The sequence below is a fragment of the Narcine bancroftii genome, chromosome 7 (genome assembly GCF_036971445.1).
Source record: "Narcine bancroftii isolate sNarBan1 chromosome 7, sNarBan1.hap1, whole genome shotgun sequence".
Classification (NCBI taxonomy): Eukaryota; Metazoa; Chordata; class Chondrichthyes; order Torpediniformes; family Narcinidae; genus Narcine; species Narcine bancroftii.
The window spans coordinates 171,271,053-171,293,515 of record NC_091475.1 but is presented as its reverse complement, the minus strand read 5'-3'; the positions used below and the strand labels follow the sequence as shown (position 1 = coordinate 171,293,515).

Here is a 22,463-nt window from a genome sequence, read left to right as displayed (position 1 = left end):
AGCTGCCACTGACGAGTGTATTCTGGGTATTAATATGTTGGCCGGTACAGCCCTTAATACTAGCCAAGGGGGGTTTGCATTCGGAATTCGGACTATTACAAAAAGATTAGTGGTGGGTCAGGCCAAGTGGGATCCCGTGGTGGTGCCACCCCCCTCAAAACCTGTATGCATTCCGCAATATCGCCTCCCTGGAGGGCAGGAGGAGATTACCGCCACCATTGATGCTTTGAAAGAAGAAGGGGTAGTGAGGCCTGCAACGTCGCCCTTCAATAGCCCTGTTTGGCCGGTCCAGAAGCTGGACGGCTCCTGGAGAATGACAGTTGATTATCGTTTTTTGAACAAACATGCCCCACCACTTGCTTCAGCAGTTCCGGACATTGTCACTCTTATTGAAAACATTGCTACTGGGAACTCAGGAACATGGTATGCTGTCATTGATCTCGCTAAGGCCTTCTTCAGTATTCTTATAGCTGAGGACTCACAGGATCAGTTCGCCTTTACCTGGAAGGGGCGCCAGTATACCTTCACCCACCTTCCAGTATCGCCTTCCCTCTCAATTCACCATTATATTGATGATGTGGCCTCCTGGAGCCTCTGGCAGAAACAAGAGGGTCGCCGAGTCCCACTAGGATTCTGGTCACGTACCATGCCTGAGGCTGCCACTCGTTATTCTGTTTTTGAACAACAGTTACTAGCCTGTTACTGGGCCCTGCTAGAGACTGAAAGAATGACAGGTGATGCAGATGTTCAATTGCGACCTGCACTTCCTATAATGAATTGGGTCCTGGCTAATGATGCTAATCTAAAGATCCGGCGGGCTCAGCAGTCTTCTATTGTTAAATGGAAGTGGTATATTCAGAGTCGTGCGACCAGAGGGCCTGAAGGGGTGGGCCGCATACACGAACAGGTGGCTTACCATCCTAGGTCAGGAACTCAGTTATCGGAGGAGGGGGATGGTGGCTCCAGTCAGTATGCTGAGTTGAAGGCAGTCACTTTACCACTAGATCCCCATGATCACCCTCTTCGCCTGTTTACTGATTCCTGGGCTTTGGCTAATGGACTTGTGGTATGGATGCCTGATTTGCAAAAGAACAACTGGATGATACATGACCGCCCAGTATGGGGCAAAGAGTTGTGGCAGCTGTTGTGGGATGCTTCCCACCATCGTGAGATAACCGTTTATCACGTTGATGCCCATACCAATATGGCGACTAACATGGCTCAACATAATGCAGTAGCAGATCAGCTTGCCACTATCAGCTGTGCTGATACCGTCCCCCTGGCTCGATGGGCACATGAACAGAGTGGTCATTTGGGGGAGAAGGGATCAGCTATGTGGTCCCGTACACATGCTTTATCCATCCATCAGGATGATGTCCGCATGGTCATATGTACATGCCCAGAATGTCAGCTTGTGAAGTTCCATACCGTTCCACCTGGTCCGCATGGCCGAATAAAACGGGGTGCTCACTCAGCTGCGGTCTGGCAAATTGATTACATAGGCCCCATGCTAGACTGCATGGGTAAATATTACGTCCTAGTAATGGTTGACACCTTTTCGGGCCTGGTTTTTACTTTTCCCACCAAGACGGCTGACCAAGCTAGCACTATCCAAGGACAAAACCATTTGATTTATCGTTATGATGTTCCAGAGGAGATTCACTCTGATAATGGCTCGCACTTCTCCGGGAAAGCAATCTGTGATTGGGCAAATGACAACGGTATTTTATGGGTCCACCATATTCCTTATTACCCGCAGGCTGCCGGGTTAGTTGAACAAATGAACGGCTTACTGAAGGAACAAATTCATTTGTTAACATCACTGGGGACCCAGAAGGGATGGTGCCATGTGCTGCAGCAGGCAGTCGACAATTTGAATCATCGCCCTTTAAAAGGAGGTACACCTTTCCACCGACTTCTTCACGCTCCTGAATTACAGCCTATTCCAGAGGAATAACAGTCAATGCCCCCCATCCCCGAACTAGAGAATGTTGGACAAAAAGTATGGGTGGCACCACCAGGTAGTGGCCCTCCTGTAAAAGGGGTAATAGTGACACCTGCCCAGGGTAACACTCGGTGGGTAGCAATTGAGGGACAGGATGATTTAGTCTGTTTAAACACTGAACGCTTATGGTATCGTGAGTGACATGTGTCAGGCTTATTTGTTCCAGGTTCTCCATTTTACACTCCTGGTGATCTGGCTTAACAGCTGCTTTGATGCCAGCAATTGGATTTGTAATGTCGAGGACGTTCCAAGGGAGTTCCCAGTGGGAAACACGGTCCGATGCATTACACCAAGGAAGTCCTCGGTCACCAGCCTCAAGTGCAGCTTATATAAATATGTTATTGTTCAGCATGTTTCAAAATCTGTTCGTGAGCTCCAGTATCTGGGTATTGTGGCCAACAAGGATAATTTGAGCCTTGGTTGGAATCCTTTCTCATGGCTAACTGCTACATTTGGGGGAGTGGGCCACAATATCCTCCGTTGGTTGCTCGCGTCATTGCTTATCTTTGTAATTGTTGTTTTGATTTCTCTTTTTTCGCTCCCTCTGTACTCAAATACTGGTTAGGCCTCGCAAATGACAGATTGTGACCAAGGGGTGGAATGTAATGGAGGATTAAAACCATGTACTCAGATGCTTTTTGCTTATGTGGAACTGACGACACTGGGTCCACACGCAGGTCACCTTACTTTCAGAACTAGCAGATGTAATTAAACTCAGCCATGGGGACTTATCTGAAGATACACTTTGAAATGGAATTCCACCGTGAGGCCCAGGGAAAGCAGTTGTCAAATACGACACTCTGAAATTGACGTATTGGTCACAACCTGTCTTGCTCAAGAAGTTTTAATGAGTCCTTGTATCTACGAGATAAACCAGGATATCATAGCATCCTGCTCCATAATAATTAATCTTCTAAATTGTAGAATAGTATGCTCAGCTTTGATTTTGACTGACAAATGTTAGAGGGAGTGGGTGCATGATTAATTGTTTTTGGGGTATAAAAGTCTGTGGTCCTGCTGCTGAAGTTTAGACTCTCCGAGGGGTGGGAACACCCCTTGTCAAGAAGGAAGAACAGCCAGAGTCCGAGCAACGTCCCGGTCGGGGGAGGTGGAGAAGCTGCTACCAGCGCCCTGACAACCTACTACAAGTTGCCTCGCTTCGGCAGTTGGGACCAGTCCAAGCGTTGATAAGTATAGTTGGGAAGGGCTTGCATATTGTAGTGTGAAATCAGCTTTTGAATTAGTAATAAACATTTGTATAAACTGAACTGCTCTCGGTGTGTGTGTCTATTTTCTTTCGGTAGCTAAAACACTGTGACCAATCTAAAATGAACAAAATGAGAGGTATAAGTTTGGCTCTGACATCCCATCCATTGCAAACATCAAATACAATTCAAACACAACATTATCTGTCACCCTTTTAATTTATTTCAGTTAGCTTACTATTATAGTTCTTCTTTGCCACTACCTGTACAACTGTAGCAAGTAATAATTTTGGCACAGATGTACATTGTACAATGTGTATGACAATAAACTCTTCATCATCAGCAAATTCCCACACCAGCTGAAACTAGATGATGAAATCCTCTCAATAGCTTGAATGTTAAAAGGCCAGGCAGGGTCAATTTATGTTGTACTGAGACACTCATTATTTTAAGATAAACAAAATGGAAAAATAAAGTATTTGTGTATAATCCTAGGAATCATTGACTAAAGTATCATGTATGGCCGTGCTAAGAGTAGAGAAATTTTTAAAATTCACTGTAAGAGCTCTTAATGCCAGTCTCAATGTGATAAGTTAAAATGGTGGAGATGCAACCAGTCCTAAAAGGAGCATACTGTAATTATTAATGGATTGCCCGTTGTAAAATGTAATGTAGTTAATGGTTGATGAAAGTTCAGACAAAGTGCATACCCATCCATGAAAGGACAATGCAGTATAGATACATAAATTGTGTCTGATTTCAGCTACTAAATGTGAGCATTTGCATAATTTTAGGAAATGGATGGTACTTCTTCAATAAGGGTACTGTGGTGATGCACCAGAAATGGGTCAGCAAAGCTAATATCCCCATGTATCTCTAATTGAATGAATATTACTGCAGCTAAATAATCATTCAGCAGTTTTTGTATTGATTATGCAGATGTTGGCTGCATGCAAGTCACAGAAACAGATGATATAGCAGATTTAAAGATGGCTGCAAATCTTAAAAGGGAAGGTACAATTGCAGCAGTGTAAGTTTGCCATAAAATAAAAGCAAACGTAGTGTCAAGAGTCCATGAAGGAGGCAGAATGATGCGTTTACAGTGGTGGTCCAGCAGCAACAACAACAAAATAGTTGTCATGTTTTGGTCAAAGGGCATCTTTTTTAAATGTTTTCTGTTCAGGCTTCCTGCAAAGAGATGATGCGAAAACAAAAATGGTTCAAACTAGTACAAGTGTAGTAACATTTTATTGTGCTGGGGAAGGTGCCAAGGGAACTTCGTTGTTGAGCATAGTGCAATGGTATTGTTGCAGTGAACATTTTCACCTTGTCTAGCTACAGATGGTTGTCTGACACATCATTAATAACTGAAAATCCTTTCTGCAGAATCACAACTCACATATTTGTAGAAGACTGAACCTAACCATTTCCAGAAAAGGTCCTTCAAATGACATTCCTCAATTATTTAAGCGTACCAAACATAATTCCACATTTTTTAGGCAGATCGTGGACTTGGATGATTGAGATTTTCAAAAGTCAGGATCATTTAGTGTAATGCTATTACAGTGCCAGCAGCACGGATTCGAATCCAGTGCTGCCTATAACGAGTTTGTATGTTCTCTCTGTATCTGCAAGGGTTCTTCTGGGTGCTCTAGTTTCTTCCCACCCTTCAAAAACATATTGGTGTTTTTGGGTAGCAAGGGCTTGTGGGCCAGAATGGCCTGTTACTGTGTTGTAGGTCTAATTTTTATATTTAAAAATTCATCACATGAAGCATGTGTTACGTTTTTGCATCTGTCCTTTAAAGGAAGATTAATTTAGATCTTGAACTGAAGGTGAGTTGGATGCCCTGTGAACTCACATCCTGGTGGTTGTGCCATTGGCAATCATTTAGCTGCATGAACTTGATGCACCCAGTGTCAAGAGATTCAAGCAGCTCTGTGTAGAACAGGTCAGTGCTGGAGTCAATCCCAATTTAACTGTTGGGAGAATAGCACATACCATATATTTTATACAAGTATATTTATACAAGTATATTTATATTTATACAAGTCATCCAGCAGATAGGTCAACCCCTCTTTTTTAGCCTCATTTTAATGGTTTTATATTTTTTCCGGTATATAAGTCGACCCCCATTTCTCAGGCTGTCTGGACCTCCCAGAAACAACCCTTTTTTTTAAAAAAAACACACCAATCACAATTAACAAAGCTGTAAATTAAGTAAGTAAAAAAACCACCTTGGCAATGGCCAGGGAGCTGGAGCACCAGCATAATGTTCCTGGCAGGAACAGGAACCTCAGCCTACCAGGCAGGAATGGCGACCACGACCTCAGGGTCCCAGGTAGGAGCAGTTATGGTGCCACCCAGTAGTGGGGAGGTGCTGGGGAGCAGCGGCACCAGCGGTGGGGAAGTGCTTCCAGCATTGACTTATACACTGAATTGTTGTCAATCTGGTTCTTTTTGGTGAATTTAAGATCTCAAAAGTATTTCGAATGTACAAGTTGACCCCCCACCTTTGAGAAATTTTTTAGGGTGTCACGACTTGACTTATATGCTGAAATATATGGTAATTTATCAGTGCCCCACTATTTACTGGAAAAATAATAAAAATAAAAACCATAAAATATTAAATATAGAAAAACTACAAAAGGGAGGATAGGGATTTGAATGAACATCTGATTAAAAAAAACACAATTCAATTCAAAACTATTGTATCAGTGGCAGGAAGATCATTATCATACACATATGGTCTGCCAAGTCATGGAGGAGGGAAGCTTGTAGGTTGGGGGGAACACTTTGCCTTGGTTTTTATGTGGAGCGCGTATTTTAGGATTCTATAAAAGATAGCTACAGATCAGTAAATGAGGGTTATTATTTGAAGAGAAATATTACCAATTTATAAACAATGTATAAAGGATACAACCATTGAAATTCAGAGTTTGTGTTCAATGGTGCTGAAGGATGAAATGGCAGACCTTGACCAAAATTCCCTCAATTTTTTGGAAAGAAACATTTTGTAGGTGGTCTAACGGCAGATAATTGAAAATCCCCGTATTAATACAGAGACATGAGCAACCCAACAAAGACCCGTGAGTCTTGTCTCATTGCGGCTCCATTATGCCAATAGCATACATTTTCAAAAACCCATTGAAGTTTACAAATGAGCTGAACATTTGTAAGTTCTGCCTGTGATTAATTCTATTTCGAGCAAACATTTGGAAAAAAATGCGGATTAATCAGGACCCAAACTTTTCATGAAGATGAATGTGTGGAGAGTGAGTGTGTGAGTGTGAGTGTAAGTGTGAGTGTGAGTGTAAGTGTGAGTGTGAGTGAGTGTAGTGTGAGTGTGAGTGAGTGTAGTGTGAGTGTGAGTGAGTGTAGTGCAGGTGTGAGTGTAGTGTGAGTGTGAGTGTGAATGTAGTGTGAGTGTGTGTAGTGTGAGTGTGGGTGTGGGTGTGAGTGTAGCATGAGTGTGAGTGTGAGTGTAGTATGAGTGTGAGTGTAGTGTGAGTGAGTGTGAATGTAGTGTGAGTGTGAGTGTGAGTGTAGTGTGAGTGAGTGTGAATGTAGTGTGAGTGAGAGTGTAGTGTTGGTGTGAGTGTAGTGTGAGTGTAGTGCGGGTGTGAGTGTAGTGTGAGTGTGAGTGTGAATGTAGTGTGAGTGTGTGTAGTGTGAGTGTGGGTGTGGGTGTGAGTGTAGCATGAGTGTGAGTGTGAGTGTAGTATGAGTGTGAGTGTAGTGTGAGTGAGTGTGAATGTAGTGTGAGTGTGAGTGTAGTGTGTGTGAGTGTAGTGTGTGTGAGTGTAGTGTGTGTGAGTGTAGTGTGAGTGTGAGTGTAGTGTGTGAGTGTAGTGTGAGTGTGAGTGTGAATGTGAGTGTGAGTGTGAGAGCGTGCGCGCACGTGAGATAGTTTTAGGGATCCCTGGGGAAGGTCAGGCCAAATGGATTTCACTTCAACCAAATTGGCCCATTTGGGGAGGGATGACACCTGCTTGCTAGCAGATGAGCAGCTCGATCCAGGTAAAGCAGTGCAGGAAGCAGATGGCAGGAAATTAGTGAGAGTTTGAAATACAGGAATAACAACGCTTAGAAAATTGACAAAAGAAGGAAGCTGTTTGTGCTAATAATGTACACATAAATGCAATCACCGTGAATAAGGCCACTGATAGAAATATAAAAGTATTATATACAGTATTACATTACTGAAAAATGACTATAGAAACTTTAATGTTCATGGATACAGATTTTACAGATAAGAGAGAAGAGGACATAAAGATACAGGATTGATTATATTGGCCAAAGACACATCACAGATATGAGAACTAATGATATATTAGAAGGTCAACAAATGAGGTGGTTGAAAAAAAAACCAGAAAACAGTTGATCATATTCCAAATGGGCTGAAGAAAATGAAATGGGAACCTGAGGAATTTTAATCAACGTAAAAGACACATCACATTCTCAATCCCTAACAGTTTCAGAACATTTTTGGACAATATGTCTCAAGTCAAACAAGAAAGAGAGACTTGGGGACTTATGTGTAAGAATAAATGTGGAAGATGTTATGTATTGGAGAGCAAGCTTATTTCAACTGGTCTTGGCATAGTTAAGAAAAATAAGATAAAAACAGGAGTAGTTTCAAAGTTGGAAAGGCTCATTTTACAAAGCAGAGACATGCGTCAGTAAAAGTGAACTGAAAACATGAAGGCAGATCAGACTAACAGCGATGGCAGAAATTCAGAATTGGAATACACAGATGTGGGATAAATGTTTCAACAAAGTCAAGGGTCAAGGGTGGAACTGCAAACTCAAAAAAGACCCTGGATGAAAAGATGCACAAAGTGTTGGATTAAAGAATGGGAAGCTTATGTAAGACACCAAGAACTTGATACATTTCCCTCTCACCTCCGTGTAGAACCACAAACAAACCCTCTAGGTGATGCAGACCTTTACATTTTAAAATATTCTGGCCCACGAAGGGCCCAACCCTTCTGGCCCATGAAATCCATGCCCACCCTATTGCAACCAATTTATTTATCAATTCCAAATGCTTTGGAGGATGGGAGGAAACCAGAGCACCTGGTAAAACCCACACAGGGAGAACATACAAACTCCTTGCATACAGTGGTGGATTTGAACCTAGGTCGCTGGCACTGTAATAGTATTGTGGTAACTTCTACGCTAACCGTGCCAACATGCACATCCTCCAACCTGATCTATTGCATTCAATGTACTCATATGGCCTCCTCTACATCAATGAGCCAAGGCACAGACTGGACAACCACTTTGCTGAACTATGCTCTGTCTGTGAGACTAGGCTTAAACTCCTAGTTTAATACTGGCATCATTCCCATACAGATGTGTCTGTCCATAGCCCCATCATTGGCAGGGTGTGGCCAAATGTAAATCTGAGGAACAGCATATCATGTTCTTTCTGGACAACTTTAAATCCAATAGCATGAAAATTGATTTTTCTAATTTCATGTAATCCCTACCTCTGCCTAATTCTACAGTTTCTATCTTTTATTTACCTACACCTGTTCTTGCTTTTCTTTCTTTCTAACCCCCCACAGTGGTTTCTCCCTGTGATGGAATTGTGCTATTATTAATTTTTTAGTTATAAAATATATATTTCTTGTAAAGTTATTTTTGTGGGTTTGGACACAGAGACACACAATTAGACTCAGAGAGAGAAAAATAGAAGTATTTGTTCATTTCAATATCTAGGACAATGGGGTTGCTCAAGGAGAACATCTAATCAAACAAAAGGCTCCTTGCTTGTTTACCTATGTTGTTAGAAAGGAGATTCGATTGGCATCAGTTCAAACAAAAATGGGCTTTTGCTTGTGGTCAGCAAACTTATTGAGGACTTGGCTCGTAAAACTTTTGGAAGAGATAAACTTCAAAAGACAGGAATGATGTCATGTCATGTCATTAAGACAATTCAAGAAAGAAAGCATTTTTTTAATATTGAGGAACTAATTTCAAACTGAAGCCAGAAGACACCTAGCCATCCTATAGGTTGCATAGGATTGAAGAACGTGCTTGACCATCTTCTAAGTCACACAGGATTGACATGCAGTAACAAAAGGCTGCTTCTGTTCTCCTTATGAAAAGGAGGAACACCAAAAAAAAGTGGTTTTGAAGAAAATAGCCATATCTGACTGTCTCTTTAAAAGAGACAGTCTCGTTTTGTCCGTTGACATGGTCATTTTTGATTAAGAAAGCAAAATTAATCTTGCATCTGAAACATAACCATTTTTAAATGGTTACTTCATTCAACCTTTGTCTGGGTTTGTGAAATCATTGTGGAAGAAAAAAGTTCTGAAGTCTCCATGCAAGAGAGGAAAATCATTCATATGAAGAAACAAAACTGACTGAACTTTAAAATCATCTCTTCAGAATTATGCCTGAACTATAATGGTTTTGGTTATGCCACACACACATACACACACACACACACACACACACACACACACACACACACACACACACACACACATTTGTGCAGAGTGGGAATAAATTAAAGTTAAGTTTAGGGTTAAGTAAGAAGTGTTATGTTATTAATAGTTATTAATAAAAATTATTGTTTTGAAGATACCATTGTCTTGATGAATTTCCATTGTTGTTGATTTAGTTTGTAACACTCCCTCTAATTGTCCCTCCATCTCTCACACCTCCTGTCCAATACCACTTACCCCTTCTCAGTTTCTTTCCTCCATGATATACTTGATAGCATCCCTTCCTTCTTTAGACTAAATAAAGGGGCCTGATCCAAAATGTTGAAGGATTATTTCTGCCAATGGATGCTGCCTGAGTTCCTCCAGCATCTCATTAATCACAAAAAAGTCTAATGATGTATAAGAGTGAAATCAAAAGGAAAATTAAGAAAGAAAAGCGAGAGGATGATAAAAAATAAAGGAAGCAAAAATGTATAAAGAACAAAGGGATAATTAAGAAAAGGGCAGGATACATTTGGGCCCAAAAAGCTAACCTATGAATTAGATGGAAGATATGAAAAAGTTCTTAATAAATATGCTGCAAATGTCTTCATAAAAGAGGGCAATATTATATTTAGGCTGAAATATTGGATAGGATCAGAGTAGTAGAATTTACAATGTTGGAGACCATTCGGGCTATCTGTCAAGAAAAAGGGTACACAGCAGAATCACACTTTCCATCACTCGTTCCATAATCTTGCAGGTCACATCACTTCAAATCCATGTCAGGTATTGCTTGTGGACTTCTGCCTCTACTTCAAGACCTTATCAGACTCTGGATGATGAAAAATCTTCTAATAATTTTACCAATTATTTTAAATCTCTTCCCCCTGGATCTTGATCCTCTCTGAAAAAGGATATAGGTCCTTCCTATTTTCTTCATCCAGGCCCCTCATTAGTTCCTACATTTCAGCTTCCTCTGATTCAAAGGATCAGTTCAACCATCTCTGTCATTCCTCATAGCTACAATATCATAGTCATTGCAATATCTTTCTCATCCTTCTTCTCTCCATCCTCTCCAGTACAATCAGATCTTAATGTGGTGACCAGAACTGTACAGAATTCATAAGCTGTGGCCTAGTTAATATCCAGCTAACTGTGGCCCTAGTGTTATTTCCCTACTCATATTGTATATTCTGTGCCTTGGCTTATCACAGAAAGCATTTCACATTTATCCACATTAACAACCTATCTTATTCCCTTTTAGGAGGTGAGGATTTTTCCAAATATTCTTACGGCACACTTTAGTCCATTAACTCTGCATTGGCACAAGGGGGAAATTGCAGCCCCCCCCCAACTAATTTTCCCTGTAATCTATTCTCCCAACATTCCATCAACTCTAGCCAGCCTGTACCACAAGAAATTTTCAGAGATATGGGAGGAGAGTATTTGAAGGAAACTCTTGTGGTCACAAGAAGAAAATGCAAACTCCTCAAAGACAGGATTAGAGCTCAGGGTTGAACCCGGTTCTCCGAGGTCACCATATCACTCCTTCAATTTCATCCAATTCACAATCTGTTGACATCCTACTGCAGCCTAAATTGTTCCTCCTTCCTATCAACCACATCCAAAGTGTCTTCACCCCCCTGCAAATGTATTTATTATCTCTCTTTCAGTCAAGTCTAAATCACAAGCCTATATTACAAATAACAAGAGACTACATTTGAAACCAAATGGAATCCAGAGATCTGATCTTCTGAGATAATCCCAGAGTGATGCTTCAGCAGGACATTACTTGAACTGACACTGAGCCTATTTTGGAGCTATTATGTCTCTCATCCTTACACTTCACAGGCTTTTACTTTTATCAACAGCTTTCTCAAAAGTCCTTGCTAAATTCCAAATGTAGACACTGCTCTCATTATTACCTCCTCAATGACATTCAGGGCTGGGAGTCACTGTGATGGTGAGGACAAGTTCGAAGGGTTCAAATAGCACAAGTTCTGGACATGCTAGTAGTGAACTATTACCTTTACTTACACACAGGACAATTCACAACAGGGGATATACTTACACACAATTACAAAGCAATAATGCACAAATCTTACACATCGGGCGCTCATTAATCACTGATAATTGCACCTTCCAGTAAATCATTGATAATCCCAACTCCCAATTGTGAAGGAGGGTTGAACAAACAATACTCGCCAACCCCTCTACAACAAGCAGGAACGCACACCATTAGCTAAGGAACACAAGTCCAGTTACAATTTACAATGGGTGAGACATGACAGTTTCTCCGGGGGTTTGGCCACAATGACCTCCACCCTTTATTGGCAAACAATGTATAATTGGTTCTCCAGCATCACCCACAGCTCGCATCCTGGAGTGGAGCTTAGGGATCGTCTCAAGGGGAAAGAGAGATCGAGTTGGTCTACGTGGTGGGCTTTATACTGCAGCTGGCACGAAGGGGGGGGGGGTGGGGTGCAGCTCATGTGTGCCCATGTAACCTATGAGAACCAATTGTGTGGCAGCCTCACCTGTGGATGTATCTAACCTTGATTGGCAGGTGAGGTAACTTCTGACCTCTTTCCCACCAGAGAGGTGAGGTGACATTCCATATAACATTCCACCCCTTGGAAGTCACAACACTCCATCAATCTGTTTACAGGCTAATATAATCCCTGTGGCCATTTTATTAAATTACATACATAGCAAAACAAAGCACTATTGACCCACCAACTTTCCACTGTCCCAAAAGGCCAAGTAAGTAATATTCCCTGATTTGTCCAGATTTTAAGTGCAGCACTCTTTACAGAGAACAGCACAAGTACCACCCTTGGCTGTGAGTAGATAGTTGATCCCTCTGAACGCCGAAGTGCCACAGCCGTCTCATTGGCCAGCATCTCCATCGCTGTGGTCATTCACCTGGATGCCCCTCCCAAGTCATCAAGGTGGTGTAAGTATGGTGCTACATATCCTAGATGGCAACAGCCATACCATCTCATGGGGTGGGAGGGGGCTGGGGTAGGCTCAGCAGCTGCATATCCATTGCCTACAGGGAGCACCACCTTCACTGGACCATCAGCTGTGGACACTGCTATTCCTGGATACTGTTCCTGCTCGCACTCCCACTGATTGGTTGTACCAATGCTGGTTGTACCATCTCTGCAAACATTCCTCGGCCCTGCTCACCATTTGGGGAACCACTCAGAGAGTCGGGACCTTGGTAATGGCCAAACCATATGCAGGAAAATATTAGCCCTTGAAATACCTACCTCACTGAGGTTCGCTGGATGTGATTTTTTGTTATAGTGTGGGGTGAATTTAGTTGGGAACCATTACCATCAGGCTGCCCCCAAAGCAGGCTTTCAAAACCCACAGAGTTGGATATAAACCATTACCGCCAGGCTGCCCCCAAAGCAGGCTTTCAAAACCCACAGAGTTGGATAGTTCCACCGATAACAGTTTTTTGATATATGGGATATGCTTAAGGCTTATCTGCGAGGGCAAATTATTTTGTATACAAAAAAAATCTTTGAAGAGAATATACTGCGGAAGTGGATGGTTAGAAGAAGGAAATAACAGAATTGGAGAAAGAATATCAAAGGATGGATTTACAAGAAAAATATAGACTCTTGGAAAATAAAAATTGAGATACAATACATTGCAAATGTACAGAATAGAAAAAACTATAACTTTAAAAACTAAACAAAAATATGAACTAGGAGAATGAGTACATAAGGTTTTGTCCTGGCAAGTGAAGGTGGAGGAGTCGTTAAGGATGATAAATGCAATTAAAACAGATGTAGACATGCTAACTCACAATCAAAAAGAGATCAATGATCATTTTAAACAATATTATACAAAGCTGTATAATTATTAGGTGATGATGATGAGATGGACGAGTTCTTTGCAACTTTGAACTTTCAAAATTGGAGGCCAGAGATCAGATGGAGCTAGATATCCCTTACACAAGAGAGGAAATTGAGAAGGCTCTGAGCACTTTGGAAGCCAATAAGTCTCTGGGGGAAGATGGGTTCCTGCCCAAATTCCACAGAAAATTTAAGGATTTGTTGATGCTTCCTATGATGGATGTACTGGACAGGGCAGTGGAGACTCAGACACTCTTGGACTCTTTTTCAACAGCTATTATTACAGTATTGCTGAAGAAGAGTAAGTGCCCATTAAAAACTTCATCATATAGGCCCATCTCACTTCTGAATGCTGATTATAAGATATTGGCGAAGGCTTTAGCCAACAGGCTGGAGCAATATTTTCTTAAACTATACATTTAGATCAGGTGGGATTTGTTAAAGGAAGCCACTCTGCAAATAGTCTAGGCAAGCTATTTAATATAATACATATGACTAAATACAAATTGAATTCCACTTTAACAGTCTCTTTGGATGCGAAAAAGGCATTTGATCAATTAGCATGACCTTTTTATTTAAAACATTGCAGAAATTTGGTATAGGTAGAATATCTATAAATTGGATAAAAACTCTATAACATAAACCACAAGCTAAAATTATAACTAATGGTCAGATGTCAGCAGTTTTCCCTTTGAGTAGATGGAGTAGGCAGGAGTGGCTCCTGCCTCCAGCGCCTTTTATCTTTGCAATTGAACCACTGGTGAAAATTATATGGAGAGATCCGAACATAAAAGGCTTCATAGTTAGACAAGAAGAACATAAAATCAACCTATTTGCTGATAATGTGCAATTATATACCTATCTGATCTCCTTGGAGAAATTTCAAAAAACTTTAGAAAAATATGGAAGGATCTCAGGTTACAAAGTTAATATGGATAAAAGTGAAATAGTGCTCTTGACGAAATTTGATTATGAAAATTATCAAAGAGAAAAGTTGATTTAAATGGAAGATAGATGGAATTAAATATTTAGGAATCATGATTGATAATAACCTACAAAATCTGTACAAATTAAATTATACTCTCCTGTTGGGAAAGATAGAGAAGGATTTGCAGAAATGGAAAGATTACCAATTACTTTGATTGGAAAGGTTAACTGTGTCAAAGTGAAAGTGATGCCAAGATTACAATATCTTTTCAAATTGCTGCCTATTTTTTGCTGAAATTTTTCTTTAAATTATTAAATAATTGTATTAGGCAGTTCCTTTGGAATAATAAGGTGCCAGGGATTTTGTTGGAAAAGTTAATATGGGACTATAAGATTAAGGGAACTTAGGCTACCAGATTTCAAAAAGTACTATTTGGCTGCACAAGCTAGAGTTCTTTCATTCTTCTTTGAAGAAGGCAACCTACTCCCCACCCCTTGGATTTAAATGGGACTGTACTCAATGAGAGAGGGAGCAGCAAAATATTTTAGTTCTAAATGCTGTTAAGTCAATAACAAAAAAGACAGTTAATCCTATATGAATACATATGATTAGAGTATGGCAATAATTTAATGAGTGTATTGGGAAAAAAGCAGGGATATCGTTAAGAGTGCCATTATGTAAGAATGTGTTGTTGCCTATGAATCTAGGTAATAGAATACTAAACTCCTGGTGTAACAAAGGAATAAGGTATGTGGAAGAATGCTATGCAGAGAGAGTTCTTATGTCTTTTGATCAACTAAAACAGAAATATGCAGTAGCTAATGGAACTTTCTTCCAGCTAAGGTCATTCTTGAGAGAAACATGGGGGCCATCATTGGTCAAACCTGAAATTAATGAAATGGAACAAACGATTTGGCTAGGAAATGCACCTAAATTTATAGCAAAAATGTATTTTGCTCTCCAGAGTGAAAGTGCAAAACCAGATCTGCAGAGGTCGAGAGAGAGATGGGAGTTGGATTTAGGTGTTGTCATATCAGACACATGTTGGTCTGGTTGGTGCTGGGACAGTATGACATCAATTATAAATGCAAGATATGGATTGGTTCAGGATAACTTCCTACTCCAATTATATCTTACGCCACAGAAGCTACATAGGTCAAAATCTGAAATATAGGAGATGTGTTTTATATGTGGAATTGAAACTGGAATGTTCTTACATGCTTCGTGGTTGTGTGTGAAGGTGAGGCCATTTTGGCAGGATATTGCTGAAACATTAACAAGGATAACAGGGGTGGCCTTCATAGACAACCTGGAGTTTTATCTTTTGGGTCATTTTATTTAAATAAGTAATTAGTTAACTAAATTCCAAATTTCTTTTGTCAAAGTAGCTTGAGCAGTGGCTAAGAAGTGTATTGCAATTACTTGGAAGTCCAACTCTCCCTTACTCATAGTACAACGGACTGCAGAGATGAATAGTTGTATATCTATGGAGAAAATCACATACAATTTAAAAAACAAGTATGGTACATTTGTCAAGTTATGGCAGCCATATTTGGACCATTTAGGGGCCCAACTATAATAATGATAATAACAGATGCTGTTACAATATGTTACAGATGAGACTTCCACATTTTGATCTTTTATAGATTTTTTTTATGGATAGTATAAATGTGAGCTCTGATGGTGTGTGGTTTTATATTTTGTAGGAAGTGGGGAGAGGTTTTTCTTTGTTTTTGTATATTGTGATACTGAAGATTTTACTATGTATATTTATAAAAAATGAAAAATAAATATTCAAAAAAAGGGTGGAAAAGTCACAAGCTCTGGACATGTGTTAGGAGTAAACTATGGCCTTTATTTACACATGAAGAAATTTGCAACAGGAAACACGATTACTACTCTTACACAAACATACAAAGGGATAACACACAAATCATACACATAGGATGCGGGTTCATCATTGCTAATCATGCCTCCAGATAAATCACTGATAATTTCAACTCTCAATTGTGAAGCAAGGGTTAAACAAACAATACCTGCCACTCCCTCTACACAAGCAGGCACAGTACACCGATTAGCAAATGAACTCAAGTTACAATTTACCATGGATGAGACACAACAGCCTCTCCCAGATGTATGCCACAATAGTCCCCACCCTTTTCTGGTATACGCCATACAATTGGTTCTCAAGCGTCATCCATGGCTCACAATCTGGAATGGACCCCTCACAATTGGCCTTCCATCATCGGCCATGGCTCGTTAGCTGGAGTGGAGGTCAAGGATTGTCTCAAGAGGAAAAGAGAGATTGAGTTGGTCCATGCAGTGAACTTTATACTGCAGCCAGCTGGGTGGAATGGGGTGCATCTCAGGTGTGCCCATATGACCTGTGAGAATCAGATGTGTGACAGCCTCACCTGTGGGTAGATCTAACTTTGATTGGCGAGGTGAGGTGACTTCCGAGCTGTTTCCTGGTGGTGAGTTCAGGCGACCTTCTGTAAAACAGTCACATGGATATATTTGGGTGGTGTGGTTTCATGAGCTATATCGATAAATTAATTTTTTTTAAATGCAGTCAGGTCAGTCAGACACGTCCTCAATAAATCCTCACCATTGTCCTTGATTAATTTGTTCCATTTTCTTTCAAGATTCATGGGGTTCCTCAGAACAGACTACAATAATATGACTACCATTTTTTAGAAAACAACGTTAACATTTCTCTAATCCTCTGGCATCATTCTTACAGCCATGGAAGCTTGGATAATGATAGGCTTCTGCAATTTCCTCCTTTGCTTCTTCTAATACCCTGAGATCAATTTTATTTGGGTCCAATTATTTACCTACTTTCAAAGCTATTCAATGGTTTTACACATCCTCACTTATAATGCTTATTCATCCAGCATTTCACATACTCTCTCCTCATTGATATATTTAGCATCAAGTAAAGACACTCACTGAATATTCTGCACACATCTTTTGCTTCCACATCATTTATAAGTCAAGGTCAGATTTTCTTTCAGTCCACTTAACAGTACTTTCTTCACTTCATCTCTTTGATTTCCTAATTTGCCTTTTCATTTCACACCTTCACATCAGTGAGCTCTTGGTACAAATTTTTCTTTTACTTTGCCTTACCCTCTGTACATCATGCCTCTGAAGGTTTTAGGTGGAACAGTTCTCCCCCATTTATTTGTGGAACATATTTACTTGAATAGCCTACCTGAAAGGTTTCGACTGCTTTGACATCGATTTATTGTCGAGTAGCTGTTTACAATTTTTAAAAAATGTTTTTAATTCATTTTTAAAATTTAGATCACTAGTAAATTAATGCATTTTCAAATAACATTATATTTTTAATTATTAAAATCATTTTTAAATCATTTAAAAAATATGGGGAGGTAATGAAGCATATAAGGATAACCGAGGAGGTAGTGATGGCTGTGTTGAAAAAGATAAAGGTGGATAAATCTCCAGGACCGGACAAAATATTCCCAAGGACACTCAGGGAGGCTAGTGGACAGATAATGGCGCCATTAACAGAGATATTTAGGATGTCACTGGCCACGGGGGTAGTGCCAAAGGATTGGAGGGTGGCGCATGTGGTTCCGCTGTTTAAGAAAGGGTCTAAATGTAAACCTGGGAATTATAGGCCCGTGAGTCTGACGTCTGTGGTGGGCAAGTTGATGGAAAGTGTTCTGAGGGATGGTATTTACAATTATTTGGAGGTACAGGGATTGCTAGGGAGTAATCAGCATGGTTTTGTCAGGGGTAGATCATGCTTGACAAACCTGATTGAGTTTTTCGAGGGGGTTACAAAAAAGGTTGATGAAGGGAAAGCTGTGGATGTTGTCTATTTAGACTTTAGTAAAGCTTTTGACAAAGTTCCCCACAAGAGGTTAGGAAAAAAGGTAGAGGTATTAAGAATAAATGAGGAGGTAGTGAAATGGATTCAGCAATGGTTGGATGGGAGGTGTCAGAGAGTAGTGGTAGAAAATTGTTTGTCCAATTGGAGGCCAGTGACTAGTGGAGTTCCTCAGGGATCGGTCCTGGGTCCACTATTGTTTGTTATATATATATTAACGATCTGGAAGTAGGGGTAGAGAATTGGATAAGCAAGTTTGCGGATGATACAAAGATTGGTGGTGTTGTGGACAGTGAAGAAGATTACCGTAGTTTAAAAGGTGATTTAGGAAGGCTGGAGGTGTGGGCTGAGAAATGGCTGATGGAATTTAATACAGATAAGTGTGAGGTGTTACATTTTGGAAAGGCAAATCTAAATAGGTCATATGCTTAAATGGTAGGCTATTGAGATGTGCAGAGCAACAAAGGGATTTAGGAGTTGTGGTAAATAGTACCCTCAAGGCTGATACTCAGGTAGATGGTGTGGTGAAGAAGGCATTTGGAATGTTGGCCTTCATAAATCGGAGTATTGAATTCAAGAGTAGGGAGGTTATGATGAAATTGTACAAGGCATTGGTCTGGCCAAATTTGGAGTACTGTGTCACAGTTTTGGTCACCAAATTATAGGAAAGATATAAACAAAATAGAGAGAGTGCAGAAAAGGTTCACAAGAATGTTGACAGGATTTCAAGGTTTGAGTTACAGGGAAAGGTTGTGCAGACTGGGGCTTTTTTCTCTGGAGTGTAGAAGACTGAGAGGGGACTTGATAGAGGTGTTTAAGATTTTAAAAGGGACAGAGTAAACGTGGATAGGCTTTTTCAATTAAGAGTGGGGGAGATTCAACTAGAGGGCATGGTTTAAGATTGAAAGGGGAAAATTATAAGGGGAACATGAGGGGAGATTTCTTTACGCAAAGGGTGGTGGGGATGTGGAATGAGCTTCCGACAGGCGTGGTCGAGGCGGGATCATTGGTTACATTTAAGGAAAGACTAGATAGTTACATGGATAGGAGAGGACTGGAGGGGTATGGACCGGGTGCTGGTCAGTGGGACTAGGAGGGTGGGGATTTGTTATGGCATGGACTAGTAGGGCCGAACTGGCCTGTTCTGTGCTGTAAGTGGTTATATGGTTATATGTTACAACAGAAGCATTTTAAAAAGAGCTCAGACTATGCATCCTGTTTCTGAGGTGGAATTTCAGAAGGACATTGTCTGATGACTAATTGCCTCCAGTTGCAAATAGTCACCTGGTTTGCCTCTCTGCATCTCACCAGATAAGTGCAGGTCAGTGAGTCTGAGTAGCAGGTTTTTATCCACCATGACTTCATTCCGATGTGGAATTAAGCAGAATATAGCCAGATGGCAGAGGGGCATAAAGAGAAAGACGGGAATAAAAGGAGGCTTTCATAGAGCCACAATGCAGTTAGAGACTTCAATGTGTCCACATTCTGTTGCCATGACTTCAGACTGATGGAAGGTTTGGAGGAATAGAATAATTTTGCTAGAGTTGTTTCTAATTTCATGATAATTACTGGAGGCTATCAGACAAACTACTGATGCATGTGCTCAATAAATTGAACTTAAATATTTGTGGAGTAGAACTGTAACTTAAAAAAACACCCTTGCTGGAGGACAAAATTGGCCATAATCCTGCACAGATGGAAGGCAGTTTCAATGAAGGAAAATAACAAATAATTTATAGGATAGACAGGAAAAGGAAATATACTTTAAATTATAAGAAATTAAATGGGGTAATAGAGAAAAATGATTATAATTAATAGCTGCATTGATCATTCAAGACCTTATGATTTGGTGTCACTGGAGATATGTAGCCAAACCTTCAGTGAACATGGATTTAATCATGGCATACCAATAGGCACTTTTACACAGCCACTAAACAGCGAAAAATTTCTGCTCTGGTGGCAGTGTAAAAATGTCGGGACAGAGTTTTTTATGCAGGTTCCATCCTGTAATTTTTTCACTCGTATCCCTACACATTTTTACAGTGTAAATTGACCTCAGACTCTCCATAAGTAATAGGCCCTAAGAAATGCAACATTCCTTCTCTGACAAATTCTGCAACACAGGAAGGCTGTGTACAAATGCCCTAAAAGTGCCCCTGTGTAAGCCTCCACATTGGGACATACCAGAGGTAATTATGCTGAAAAGAATTTGGAATAATTCCAAAGTTCTTGTAAAAATGCCAAAAGTCTGTTCCGTGATGGTAGTTTTATGCTGTTCTACTCTGAAATTGACCAAACATGACATCCCAGTAAGTCATCAGGAATTAAGGAGCTCTGTAATAAACTTCAGAAATAAGCGGTGAATGAAAGAAAATGTTTTTTTAAAGTTACCTGTTTTTTTGGGAAGGCAGCTGGTAACATTTTACAGAGATTAGACTTAAAGGGAGGGTGACCTTTCAGGCACTAGAATATATAGACTGGAAATCAGAAAGACGTATGGCCATGTGTTAAACTTGTAACTTAGGGAGAAAGAGTACCAGAAGTTGTAATGTGAGCCATCTCTTAACTCAAGTAAAGGCAAAGTGTAACAGAAAAGGAGTTCCAGTCAGTCATTAATTATTAAATCCTTGGCTTGGACTCTTGTACAGCTGGCAGTTCAATCCACAACCATGATAAATTAGTTTGCTGGAGTTACTTGCCCTACAAATGTTCTGACATAAATGTAAACAAGTACATCATTAAGTGAGGCTGACATTTGTATGTCTGGTCTATTAAGAACCTCAGTCATAAATTATTTTAAGGCAAACAGAATAACTCATTCTTGTGAAATTAAAATGCACTAAAATTATATGTTTTAGTTCTGCAAAAAATGTTAAATTTTATGCAATTGGAAAGATACTCCTGATGGTTAACAAATATGAGCAGCATCCATTGTAATCAACAATTACTATTTGCATCTAAATTCAAACCCTTCTCATAAGAATCTAAGAACACAAGAAATTCAGAGCTGGAGCAGCACATCTGACCCATGAAGATCCATTCAAGATCATGACTAACTTTCTATCTCAACTCTATTTTCCTGCACAATCACACAATACTTCCTGAAATTGATGATCGAACCTCCATGTCCTTCTGAATGAAAAAACTTCTCCTTTACTCAATTCAAAAAGGCTTGTCTCTTTGAATCTGTGTCCCCTGGTTATGGATTCATGAGCTGGGTGAAATACCCTTCCTATTTGAACCTTATAAGTTTCAATGAGATTACCTCTCATCGTTCTAAAGTCAGGAGAATACAGAAGTTTACTTAAATCTTCCTCTCAATTTACATCCCCTCCTAGTTTTGTACTATGAAGAAACATGTAGGACACCAATTTCTCCCTCAATGTCAGTAAGATCAAGCAGGTGTTTATAGACCTTCAAAGGCAGGGTGGAGCTCACTCCTCAGTCTCCATCAACAGTTCTAAATGTGAAGATAGTAAACAACTTTCAGTTTTTATGCGTAAACATCTCCAGTGACTTGTTCTGGTCCACCCACATTAATGCAATGACCAAGAAATTGCATCAGCACCTCTATTTCCTCAGAATTCCAAGAAATTTTCGAGTGTTGCCAGAGCATGATTCTACAGACGCACAGTTGAAAGCCTCCTGTCAGGGTGCATCACTGTGTGTTCTGGGACTTCAAGAACTCCATTTATAACTCCTGCTGTCTTGGAAAAGCAGCTAACATATTAAAAGACACTTTAACCCCCATCCCATCAGAAAGTATGAGATCTCTCGCTACCAGATTTTCGCCATTGTCAGATTTCTGAACAAACCTCAAAACACCAACTCATCTGTCTGCAACCCTGCAGTTTTACATCTTGTATAAGATGGCTACTGGTCTGCTTACAAACAACCTCTATCACTGCACTTGGTATGTATGACAATACATTTGAATTTGAACTAGAATATGCAAATATAACAATGTCATTTGCACTCAAGACAAGTGACCAAAGCGCAAAGCCAGGCTTACACAAGTCGAGGTAAAGGTGGGAGTCAGACTTGAACACAACAATCCGCGTGCGGCGTTGATCAGATCTGTGTGTGGACAGCATGACAGCAGTTATTAATGTCAGGTACAGGTTGAGGCAATATAATTTCCTGCATCAACT

The 22,463-nt window shown here is 40.2% G+C and overlaps 1 long non-coding RNA gene across 1 annotated transcript in view; it reads right to left on the bottom strand.

Moving 5' to 3' along the window:
• The window catches only part of LOC138739388 (uncharacterized), a 123,733-nt gene extending 106,784 nt beyond the window's left edge, over positions 1-16,949 (bottom strand). The window contains exon 1 of the long non-coding RNA XR_011342214.1: positions 16,868-16,949. This is a non-coding gene — a long non-coding RNA (uncharacterized lncRNA). The remainder of the gene's footprint in view (positions 1-16,867) is intronic.
• Positions 16,950-22,463: the final 5,514 nt, after the last annotated feature.